This window comes from Epinephelus moara, chromosome 9 (genome assembly GCF_006386435.1).
Source record: "Epinephelus moara isolate mb chromosome 9, YSFRI_EMoa_1.0, whole genome shotgun sequence".
NCBI classification, from domain to species: Eukaryota; Metazoa; Chordata; class Actinopteri; order Perciformes; family Serranidae; genus Epinephelus; species Epinephelus moara.
The window spans coordinates 38,794,836-38,806,856 of NC_065514.1; the positions used below are offsets into that span (position 1 = coordinate 38,794,836).

A 12,021-nucleotide genomic window follows, 5' to 3' on the forward strand; every position below is an offset into this window, starting at 1 on the left:
GCTAAACATGTCATCAGTGGTCAGATTTGGGAGGGGTCCAGAGAAAACTACGGAGTCCGACATCGTTTTTGCATATTCACACACCGAGGCAGTATTAATTTTAGTGACCTCCGATTGGCGTAACCGGGTGTCATTGCCGCCGATGTGAATAACAATCTTACTGAATCTACGTTTAGCTTTAGCCAGCAGTTTTAAATTTGATTCAATGTCGCCCGCTCTGGCCACAGGGATACATTTGATTATGGCCGCTGGTGTTGCTAACTTCACGTTCCTCAGAATAGAGCTGCCAGTAAGTGTTCCCCCACTCCCAAAAGTGGGGGAGCACTTTGGGCCTCTGAGAGAGCAGTGTTCCCCCACTCTCAAAAGTGGGCCGATCCGCCTCACTGCGCTACTCCGAATGGAATGGTTGTGACATCTAGTGTTGTCACGGTACCAAAATTGGGACCCACGGTACGATACCAGTGAAAGTATCACGGTTCTGAGTAGTATCCCAATACCACAGCAAAAATTAGGCAGATGTGCCTTTTGTCATTTATAAAAAGATAAATCACTTTTCTATAATACATCAATGATATTTCAATGGAATAAATTACTTATTGACTTATTCTTCCTTCAGGAACAGCTTGTTGCTGCAGTGAGGAAGAGTGCGCGGATCATCGAATCGTTTTTGGAGTTATATTTATTGTGTGGCACTGCGGGAGCCTCTTTTCCCGTGAGGGAAAACGTTACCTCACGTGGCTGAAATTGCTTGTTGCGGTCTTCGACCAGGTGAGTAGTAAAAAGACTTACTTTTTCAAGCTGAGAGGAGCCGCTGCGGCCGCGAGGTCATACGCTGCCTGAGGCTTTATCCACACCTGTATTTTCCTGCTAGATCCGAGTGACTGTCTTGGCGTGCCAGACCATGTCACAGGATGGCGATGGCGACATTTTCCCCCCTCCATCAATTCACCCTGGCCAAGGAGATCAGCGAGCGGAGGATGAGCTGGAGACAGAGGTGGTGCGCAGCCCGCCGCTGGTGGATAGACGGCGCGCGCGGAAGAGGAAGCGCCCGGAGGCGGAGGTTGGGCAGCTGCAGCTGCAGGTGCAGGCAATGCAAGATACCCAGCAGGAGCTTGTTCATGCTCAGCGCCCTTTGGGGCTGCATGACATGAGCAGGCCAGCCCCTTAGGTCTGGGATAAGGATCCAGATGTGCTTTCTGTTGCAGCCTCTGACAATCTGGACTACCTGCATGACCCCCAGTCCGAGGAGGATGTCCAGTCGCTCTCTGATTTGGGGGATGGTGCTTCGCAGGCTTCGGAGCCTGAGCCGATGGACCCTTCTGATAGAGCTGTGGTTGTGAGAGCAGCAGCATGCTTCCAGCTGGTCTGCCAAGCTCCGCTTCCAGCTGCTTCAGTGTTTGACAGGGGCTCATGCCAATGCAGGTCAGATGGGCTCCCTGTCCTCCCTGATTTTATGACTGAGCTGCAGTCCTCGTGGAGGGCTCCTAGTTCCGCAGCCCTTCCGAGGACCCAGCTGGCCAACATTGCAGGGGCTGAAACATATGGGGTGGCCACGGCCCCCTAAGTTGGGCCTACCTTTGCTATGCTAGCAGGAGCTGTGGCAAGGGCCGGCAGGGATGCAAATCACCCTAACAGACACTGCAGGGCAACTGATAACCGGCTCCGCCAAGCTTATCATGCCTCAGCTTTGGCAGCCAGGCTGGCGTGCACCAATTCCTTGTTGCTGCTTTATTTGGAGGGCCTGCTGCAGGATGTGGCTTCAGCAACCCCGAGTGGTGAGACGGCTGAGATGCTCTGTGTAGCGGACATGTTGCTGCAGGGAACCCAGGGCCTGCTGTATGCATTTCCTCCCTTTCCCCTCATACCAGCCATTCTGGCCAAGGTGGGGATGATGGCCCCAGATTGGCCACATCAGCCATGGATGGCGATCTTGCAGAGGCTGCTGGCAGGAACCCCATGGTGTCTCCCAGTCAGGCCGGACATGCTGTTGCAGGCTCAAGGGCAGCTCCAGCACCAGAACCCAGGGATTTACAGGTCTGCTGTTATGGCTACCCTGCAGGCAGCCAGAGCTCCCTCTACCAGGGTGCTTTACGCTGGTAGATGGAAACGGTTTTGCCAGTGGTGTGCAGGAAAGGGCTGGAACCCGGTCTCCTGTGGGACACGGGGGGTCCTTTTATTTTTACAGACACTGTTCGAGAAAGGGCTGACAGAATCCACCTTGAGGGGCTATGTGGCAGCTCTGTCAGAGCCTCCTTTTGAGCCTTTGGCCAATGTGGGGCTGGATCTTCTTTCCCTCAAAACAGCCATGGACTTACCATGGCCTCAGCAAAGCGGGTCTCTGAACTGCATGCCCTGTCTGTGCATCCGTCTTGTCTGAGATTAGGAGGAGAGGGATCTGCCATCTCTCTCCTGCCTAATCCAGCTTTTTTACCGAAGGTGATCCCTCGCTCTTTTGTGTTGAGGCCCTTGGTTCTGGAGCCCTTCCATCCTCCTCCACATGAATCTGCGGAGGCAGTCCAGTTGCACTTGGTCTGTCCGGTCCGGTCCCTGAGGGTGTACATCGACTGCACACACCCCGTTATTAGCTCTTTGTGTGCTATGGGGAAGCTAAGCTGCGCCAAGCTTTGTCCAAGCAGCGTTGGGTCATTGAGGCCGTAGCTCTGGCCTATGATGGTGCTGAAGTCCCTCCACCTAGGGGAGTGGTGGCCCACTCCACCAGAGGGATGGCTGCCTCTTGTGTGCTCCTCAAGGGGGCTTCCTTTGGAGGACATTTGTGTGGCGGCCGGTTGGGCCTCTTCTGGGACCTTCGCAAGGTTTTACAGACTAAATTTTGCTTCATCAATGGCCTCTGCCATTCTGGGAGCAGGCCCGTGAACTGTGCGGTCCCTGCCATGCTGGACCGTGGCTTCAGGCCAGTGAAGTGTGTGGTCCCTGCCGTACTGGACCATGGCTTCAGACTAGTGAATTGTGTGGTCCCTGCAATGCTGGACCATGGCGTCAGGGTTGGTATTCACCCGGTGGTTGTGTTTCATTGATTAAGGAGGTTCTGTTTATAGGGACCTTTTCCTTCTCAGTTGAAAATGTTTTATTTCACAACAGGTGGCCTTCATCGGCCTTTGACTGTTTTATCACAACCTGAGGCTTTCCTCAATGAACTATGTTCTAAACCGAACTGTTGTTCTGAGTGTTTTTTGCCTCACTACACCTCCTGCCTGACCTTATTTGGTATACTGTTGACCCATACGGTGGCGTGTTGACCTGATATGAAATAGAACGGATGGTTACGGAAAGTAACTGTGGTTCTATGAATAAAGGTCAACATGCCAGCTGGCAGTGTCATTCAGAAGGCTGGTTCAGCCTCAGTCGGAGAAAAGAGATTGAACAGGCAATCGCACAGCTGTATATATAGGCTCTGATTGTGCCCGCAGGGCAGAGGTGTTAATGTGATTAATTTGCTACATTGTCTCCTGAAATAGCTCACCCCAGGAGAGAGTGACCCATACGATGGCGTGTTGACGTTTATTCATAGAACCACAGTTACCTTCCGTAACCATCCGTTACATTTTATAGGCATATATATGTTGTCCATTTTTACCGCTATTTTACATCGGATCGTAGTCTCAAGGTAAAGGTCTATTTCTCCATACACTTTTTAGTTGACAGTTGCAGTCTAGTCATCCTTTCTTGCGGGGTTTGGCTGAAGCAAAGGCCATGTGATGGCTTAAAATTTTGTATCTTAATATACATCTTAAGCTATGAGTTTGTCTGGGTGTTTTCCCTGGTATAAAATGACAAAAGAACAATCAACTATCTGTTCCATAAAAAAATGTTAGTTTTTTTCTTTCGTAATCTCTTGCAAATATAAAAAAATTCAAGGGCAAGTCCACACAGGTCAGGCATTCTCCTTTACTGTATTGCCTCAGCATTCATCCATTCCCTGATAGCCTCTTACAACTAAGTGTAAGCAGCACCTGCTTACAACTAAGTGTAAGCAGCACTGGAACTAAACGTCCCTCACTTATCTAAACCTTTGACAGGCAGTTAGCCAAAAGATTGAGACTTCCCTGATGTACCTATCACTTTCTGTCTCTGAGACAAAAAACTTTAGCTGGGGGTGCAGGTTGCAGAGGGGTGGACATGGGGTACCAGCAGCTGGTTGCCCCCACTATTTTGGTCTCAGACCAAGAATGGACCACTTGACCGGGCACAGGCATTTACCTTAAGGCAGTGAGAAGGACCAAGACTCTCAGCAGGCAGTGAAAAATCAAAAAAGACTCTTCCCTTTCAGTTAAAAAGAGTAAAGAGTAAAAAAATTACTCTCTCAACTTATTCTCACAGAACCGTTTGTATATCTGACGAATGATGTTATGTCCTTAATATACATTTACGTAATTAACATAAAGTTACAGAGGTTAGATTTAGGCAAGAGAAATTACTGAGGTTAGGTTTAGGAAAAGAAACATGGTGAGGACATACCTTGAAATAAGTCAAAGTTCACACGCATCCGATCATGTGATTCCAGGAGAAAGTCCTGGGCGACAGTCCAGTTTTTTGTGACCACAAACACCCTGACGTGCCTCCTTACACGTGCTTGGGACTGCTTCTTTGTTTACCACCGTCAATGCATTGGTCTCGTGATTGCAGCCTTTTAAAATATGTGGGATATGTACGAATTTGGGTGCATTGCTTTTTATAGGAAAACATGAAAAATATTTGTGCGAATAGCCTGACTCTCTTTATTTAACCGAAAGTGAAAAAAACAAACAAAAAAAACAACTAAACTCTGTTATACAGAGTCAAATAGAAATCAAATAGAGAAATTAAAAGATTGAAAAAATAAAGCAAAAGGTAAATATCAGAAGATTAAAAAATGAGGCCATATCAGATAAAGGTATAAATTCAAATCAGATCGGAATTTATAGCTTGTTGCACTGCCCCCAAGTTGCCAAAATCAGTCAAGTCAATCTATTCAAACTGCTTCAAACAGACACAGAGTAGCCTCTAAGTAAGGCCTACAAGTGGCTTGGTGTATTTTTCACTTTTTGACAGAGCTATATAGCAGCTTTATCTGATCCTAAACCTTGTGCTAAATATCTGTTCTGTTCTTTCAACAGTTACCAGCAAACCTCATGTCATTTGAATGAGAGCAGACCTTACCCAGTGGGACATATTGTGCCAAATCCATTTGTTTGGGAAGTATAGACTCAGTAATGGAATGCAGTGGAATTTGAAGGTATCCACTGAAATGGGAGAGTCGAGAAGCATCCAGTACTTTAGAAGAAGCTCTTTAATACTGGATGTGGGACTGCATATACCAACACACTTGCTTTCTCTTTCACCAGGACTTAACATAATGTTAACTCTGGAAGAATCCAGCCAATTCAAGACTTTGGTGAGATTGACCCATGTGGAACTGCTATTGCAATTTTTTTCTGCATTTCAGCATCGTACTGGAGGAAGAGTAGGGCAAGGACATCAACACACATATCCACTTGTGAACTTGGATCTGTGAGAAAAGATCTGGAGTTGTGAGCATGAAAACGTGACCCTGCCTGAAGGTCTCATTATTACCATTAATGAGCAGCACTGTAGCCAAAAGAACAGCCGATGAGTTTTCATCACCTTCAAACCTGTGGACTGAATGAATGTGAATGTGAATACAGCTGGACTGAATTTGTTTTAAAATGAGAATTTCTACTTGTACAGAAAAGATAATGTAACCATGAAGTTGGCTTTAAGAGCCTGAACTGTAGGTTGATTGAAGAGGCAGCCCTGGATTGGTTCACTTGTTTACCCCTCACTATCTCAGTTGGTAGTCCTCCTGTAAAAGGTTTTTGATGTGTATAACAAGGTTTACAAATAGCAACAATTCATATTTTCTACAGAACAAATCAAAATATGTCAAACACCATGGAAATGGTACTGAACAAGCTGATAATTACAGTCCATAATGCAGAAAACATTGTTATGCAGGGGCAGCTGTGAGAGTCAATCTAAAGCAATTTACAATGAAGCACCAATCTTTGAACAATTATGTGTGTAAATACTGTATTTATTTGTAAAAGAGTTTATTTTTTAACAGCTGGCCATCAAAGGGAAATGGTACCATGACTATCTTTGATTCACCACCTGCTGCAGGAAGCTGCTGAGCACTGGAATAAGGGACTCTGTTAAAAACCGTCTTCACAAGCAAAATGTTAGCTTGAATTTAAAGTAGAATTATGCTTTATTACAACTTGTATTTGACTGTATTTTCCTATATAGGTTTGCCCATCAGTCCTATCTATAATTACAACAATGTTCTCCAGGGCACTGGAAGTGAATAAAGTTGTCGGGCCAGAGAAGAACCAGTTTTCACGACAATTTGTCCAACCATGTGTAAAGGCAAAAGGGGTCATAGCTGTGCCCAATGGCCACACTCAGTTCAATTTTATTTATAAAGCCCAATATCACAAATCACAATTTGCCTCAGAGGGCTACAACATACGACATCCCTCTGTCCTTGGACCCTCACAGTGGATAAGGAAAAACTCCCCAAAAAAACCTTTAACTGGAAAAAAATGGTAGAAACCTCAGGAAGAGCAACTCTTTCAGGACGGTCAGACTTGCAATAGATGTTGTGTGTACAGAACAGATCAACATAATAAATGTGCAATAATAATAATAAAATAACATTCTAGCATTCTTTAATAATAATATTATAATGATAGTATTTTGGTACTGTAGACCCTTTTAGGGTCGACGATACAATGACATCACGGTACTAGCTGCAGGCAAAACATAACTCACCACCACATGGCTGTAGGCTACATAGGAGTCTTAAAATGTGGTCTTGTTGTGTAACTTAAATTTTATCGCATACCAGCTGCCACTGCCCATCAACAAAAAAAAGACAATTATGGTTAAATGTGATAAGACGAAAGGACTGGATAGAGGTGATCATCAAAAATGCTCGCATGTTCAGTGCACACTTCATATCAGGTTAGGGAGAAAGTATTTACTGTCATAGGGATGAATAATGTTATGTGTATTAAGGGTTATCATGTCCACCTAATCAGAAATTGGGGAGATATTAAGAGGAATATTAGATTTTTAGCGCATTAGCTAATGTTAGCTTTGATTGCAAAACAAAATAGAGCAGAGGAAACTGTTCAAGTGTCATCTTCCATTATAATATTGGCATATAGTGATCGACCACAAAGCCGGCCATCCCACCAGCAATCCTGTCAAATCATCCATCCGCTGAGTGAGAGTATACGGGCCGGCCAGCCTGGTCCTGTTGGTCAGTGTTTGATTATTAAAGTAACAATCGTGGTCCCGGAGAGTGAGTGACCTGACATGGTGCATTCGTAAATTTAGTCTGATGCTCTACACTAAAATGAGAGCCCTGTTGTTTAAAGAAACGGAGCATTATATTTCTACATGCTTTAATGAATGGTTAATCACTCATTCACTCCGCTCGGTGCTCTGCTGCTCTGTCTCCCCAGATGGCGCTCTGCTTGCTACTCCTAGAGTGTGGTGCTCTGAGAGACCGAACGGTACATTCCGACAGCCGGAGTGCGCTCCGGCACTCGAAATGAGTATTTCCGAACACACTCCTTCAGAGAAACTCATATCATCTTCCTTTATTGTCAAAAACAAGCCAATAGAACTTGCTAGCTAGCGCTAGCTAATGTCTGTGGAGAATTGTTTTGCCTCCAGCTAAGCCCCACCCACCAAAAAACGTCATACTGTTTACTAACAGTAAAAGGCTCTATATATATGTTAAATGAATGTATTAATATAGGGTAGTATATGTATGTGACAATAATAATCATATATGTATAATAGTAGAAGTATGACTTATATTAACAGAAGTAGTAGTAGGCATCAGGCAGGACCACGGCAGCAGCGCAACCACAACCCACAATCTAGGCGATTCGGGGGAACCTGCGAAAAAGTGGAGCACAAAGGCTCGGGAGAAGGAGCCGACTTAGTGACATGCAGTAATAGGACATGAATGTTAGAGAATGTAGAAGAACCAACCTTTTAGAATCTGAGAGAAGGAGAGAAAGAAGGAGAGATACAGTGTATCATAGCAGGTCCCCTGGCAGACAAGGCCTGTATCAGCCTAACCAGGAACTGGTCCAAGGCAAGCCTGAGCCGACCCTAACTACAGGCTTCATCAAAGCCTATAATCTTAAGTCTATAGGCAGCGTGAAAAGCCGGTCATGACAGAGGAAGGAGGAAAAGTGATTTTCAGACAGTATATCCCAGAAGACATTTGTAGTGTTCATGTGAGAAGTGACAGAGATAGTTACGTAATTAATAAAAAAACGAGAGAGCTAAAGAGAGACATTCAAACCCTAGCTCCTTTCTCACCTCAACACAGCTGGCGAGTCACTCTAAAAAAATATTTTAAGGGTAACTTACAGTATCATTTTTATGTTATGTTATGTTTCTTTTTCATCACTTATTTGGGAAGGTGGGTGGGTGTTATACAAGCTTGAGAACCCGCTGATTTACAGAAATTGTAGACACAATTGTAGGCCCCACCCAATTCCAACATCAAAGCGCACGTGTGTGTGTGTGTGTGTGTGTGTGTGTGTGTGTGTGTGTGTGCAGTGAAAGCAGGCCTGTAACTCTCCTCACAGTCTTTACCACAGGCTGAGCAGATTCTAGTTTGTGTCTGTAAGTCAGGAGAAGATAAACCAGACAGTGATCAGAGAGGTGATCGAGATTTGCTCTGTTGAAGTCCAGATGTGGGATGTGAACTTAAACGTATCCTTTCAGCCAATCATGACTGAAGATAAGTCAGATGAGTGTATTAACATTTTTATCAACACCTCTCCTCTGCGTGGAAATCATGCCCTTATAGACATCATCAGGTGAAGTGTGTTTGATCTAAAGCCTTTTGTATACATTATATCAAATTTAAGTGATTGAACAAAATAGGGGGTTTTGCCTTAAGACTTCAGTTCGTGTATGGTTATACTCAGTGTGGATGTGACATGTTACGTTAAAAACCAAGAGCACTTTAACCTCCTCGTTGTTGCTCATTGTTCTATTATGCTGGAGTTGAACTGTCACTGTCCAACATTCTTTGTAACTGCACTGTATGTCCAGGATGTGTTGGTCAAGCTACTGTACAAAGCCTCGAAGCATGGAAAGCTGTGAGCCTATTGCTCTGTCAATGGTGCCTTCAAGCAACTCCAGATCTGTCTCATTTACAGGTTAGCTACAAGCTGGTTATCAATTCAACCAGTTACCATTAAGAGGACAGAACTTCTAGTATTCTAGTATTAGTATTCAGTATAGGTAAATGTTAAGTACCAAAAGCTGGCATTAAATGTCTAGTCAGATTTGTAATCATGTTTCCTTTGATCAGAAATTTTGGAAGACTTTGTGCAGGTTGTGTGTAAACATTTCACATCTGAGAACTTCAGATCATTGAAAAATAAAAAAGATTATTTCCTAAAAGAAGCTCTCAGAAAAAGTGTTTTGTTGGGATCAGTCCTGACACCGTAGCAAGGATAGCAGTTTCCCATAGCTTCCAGTCTTTGTGCTCTAGCTAGGCTAAACAGCCAACCCAGGTGATCTGGACAATAATATTTTTTTGATCTTATCATTTGACTCTGGGGAAGATATCAAAAGTTTGTGATATAATGGCTTCTTTTTTTCCATCAGCTTTTATTATGCATTTCCAAGAAGCAGGGCTGGATATTATTCTATATGACATTGCATACTGTATGACATGATACATAGTACATTCTACATTTTGATACATACACCGATATATACATTGTCTCAAAAATGAATTAATTATGGCTAAAATAAACAGACAGGATGGGCTGTTTTGGGTTATGTAGCAACATCCACCCCCGACTTCTGATTTTGCACAAGACAAAAGTAACATGGAGACACTCAGCAATAACAATAGAGTTGGTATTAAGATCATGGCAGACAATGACAACAAGCTCTATTCATATCCCTACAAAGCCTTCTGTCGTAGCCTTACTTCATATCCTAGTATCTGGCATTAAGGTCATGCACCCATTTGCATCTTGCTTATTGTAGTGTGTGTGTGTTCGATCAGTGGTTCCCAAGTGGTGGGTTGCAGTCCAAAAGTGGGTCGCGGGTTCATTCTGAATGGACCGCAAGTGACGATCAAACATGTTAAGTTTGTAAAAAAACACACTTTATTTTTGAAGTACAGTGAATTTACGGCACAAGCTTTTATTTTGAAGTGCCGTTTCCTGCTGTTGAGTGACTGAATAACAGACAGCTACCTAACAGAGACAGCAAACTAGCATGATGACATGGCCAAACACAAGTCTGACACTGAATATATTAAACAGTGTGGGACTTGAACTAATGATTACGGAGAAATCTGGACCAGTTGGGAAACCGCTGTGTTAGATAACACTGTAAAGGAACGCATGTGTACAGCAATCATTCACACACAAATGGTTGATTAACAGCAAGTATATCATGGGGCAAAGAAGCACTTTCTCCAAAGCATCAAAGTGAAGAACTGTGACGCTTTACATTGTTCTGAACTGAACTCATAAGTTTAATGCTGAGTGGGTGCTGCCACAGTTTTCATTAGCTTATCTCTGTACAGTTGTTTTAGTGAAGTTTAGTGATGTTTTTACAGCCAATGCTGATGGATCTTTGAGTGAGTCATCCAAACAGGTTAACCTGTCTGTTGTTATTCAAGTGAACCATAGCTATTATGGTAGATAAGTGGGTTTAAAAATGCATTTTTTTTCTATTATTTGTCTCCCAAATAAATACTGAATATGTCATGTCAGCATGTGAGTTTACCAAAAAGCCAGCCATTGTTAGTTCAGATGCAGCAACATTTCTCTTTGAAGTGTTGACTCAATAAGCAAAAGACCAAACCTTTAGAATTAATAATTTTAGCATTTATCCAAATGTAATGTAGCTAGCTGTAGTGCTAGCATCAATTTTTACATGATTAGATTATATCACATTTTTTAATTAAGTATTTCAACAAGTATTGCTTTGAATTGTTTTTGTATATGTCAGATTTAATCATGTTTCTGTTCAAATTATATACCACTGGAAAAAAAACAGATTGTGTTCTAAGGAACATTGCATGTATTTTTGTGTACAAAATTTCTGGTATTGTAACTGTGAAAGAGATGACCTCTGGGTTGTGATGATCAGTCTCTAATTATTTTGCTAAGTTATTTCTTATCATTGCATTGCTATATGTATGTTGCTTTGTTTTCAGCTTCAGTCACTGAAGTCAGAATAAAATTTATGTACAGAAAATTGTTGACTTTATATTGCTCTGTAATACATCCACATGTGGTGTATAGTAGCATCAGTTTGTACTGTCCTGTACTGTACATTACGATTGTGTAGTGGTCTGTCAAAGTCTCGCCACCAAACTGTAGGCACTGATCATTTTCCTAGCATGACGTGCCGTATGTGATGACATAGTGAGAAAGACATCTTATTACAAAATCCAGACTGGGAGACCATGGTTTAGATATAGAGTAATACATATACTGGCACACTGAGGAACAAACCAGACACTCGGTATACTGAGAGCATAGCCAATTTACCTACTGAATGAACTGTGGGTCCCCTACTAGCCCCTCACCTGTCACTCTCTGTGCAGTGTGTGCCATTATTATGCCACCGGCCCAAGAGGCATTATGTTTTCGGGGTTGTTCGCCCGTCCGTACGGATGTCCCATTCTCATGAACATCAAATTGCAGGAACACCTAGAGGGCATTGCTTCAAATGTAGCAAGAATGTCCATTTAGACTCAAGAATGAACTGATATATATATATATATATATATATATATATATATATATACATACATACATACATACATACGGTGTTAGGCCATGTCTCTTTAGTGATAGCTTGTGTGTGTGTGTGCATATATGTATATTTACGTATCTCTATGTGGGGTGGGAGGGTTGGGTTTTCTCTTTTCTTTTTGTTTTCTGTTTTGGATCTTTGCTGTTTTTAACCTCTGTGAGGCACTTTGTGTTACTG

General features: G+C 43.0%; 1 protein-coding gene across 1 annotated transcript in view; it reads left to right on the forward strand.

Annotated features, from left to right (window-relative positions):
- LOC126395343 (ras-specific guanine nucleotide-releasing factor RalGPS1-like) overlaps window positions 1–12,021 on the forward strand; it is a 304,495-nt gene that overhangs the window by 290,927 nt on the left and 1,547 nt on the right. The window lies entirely within an intron of this gene.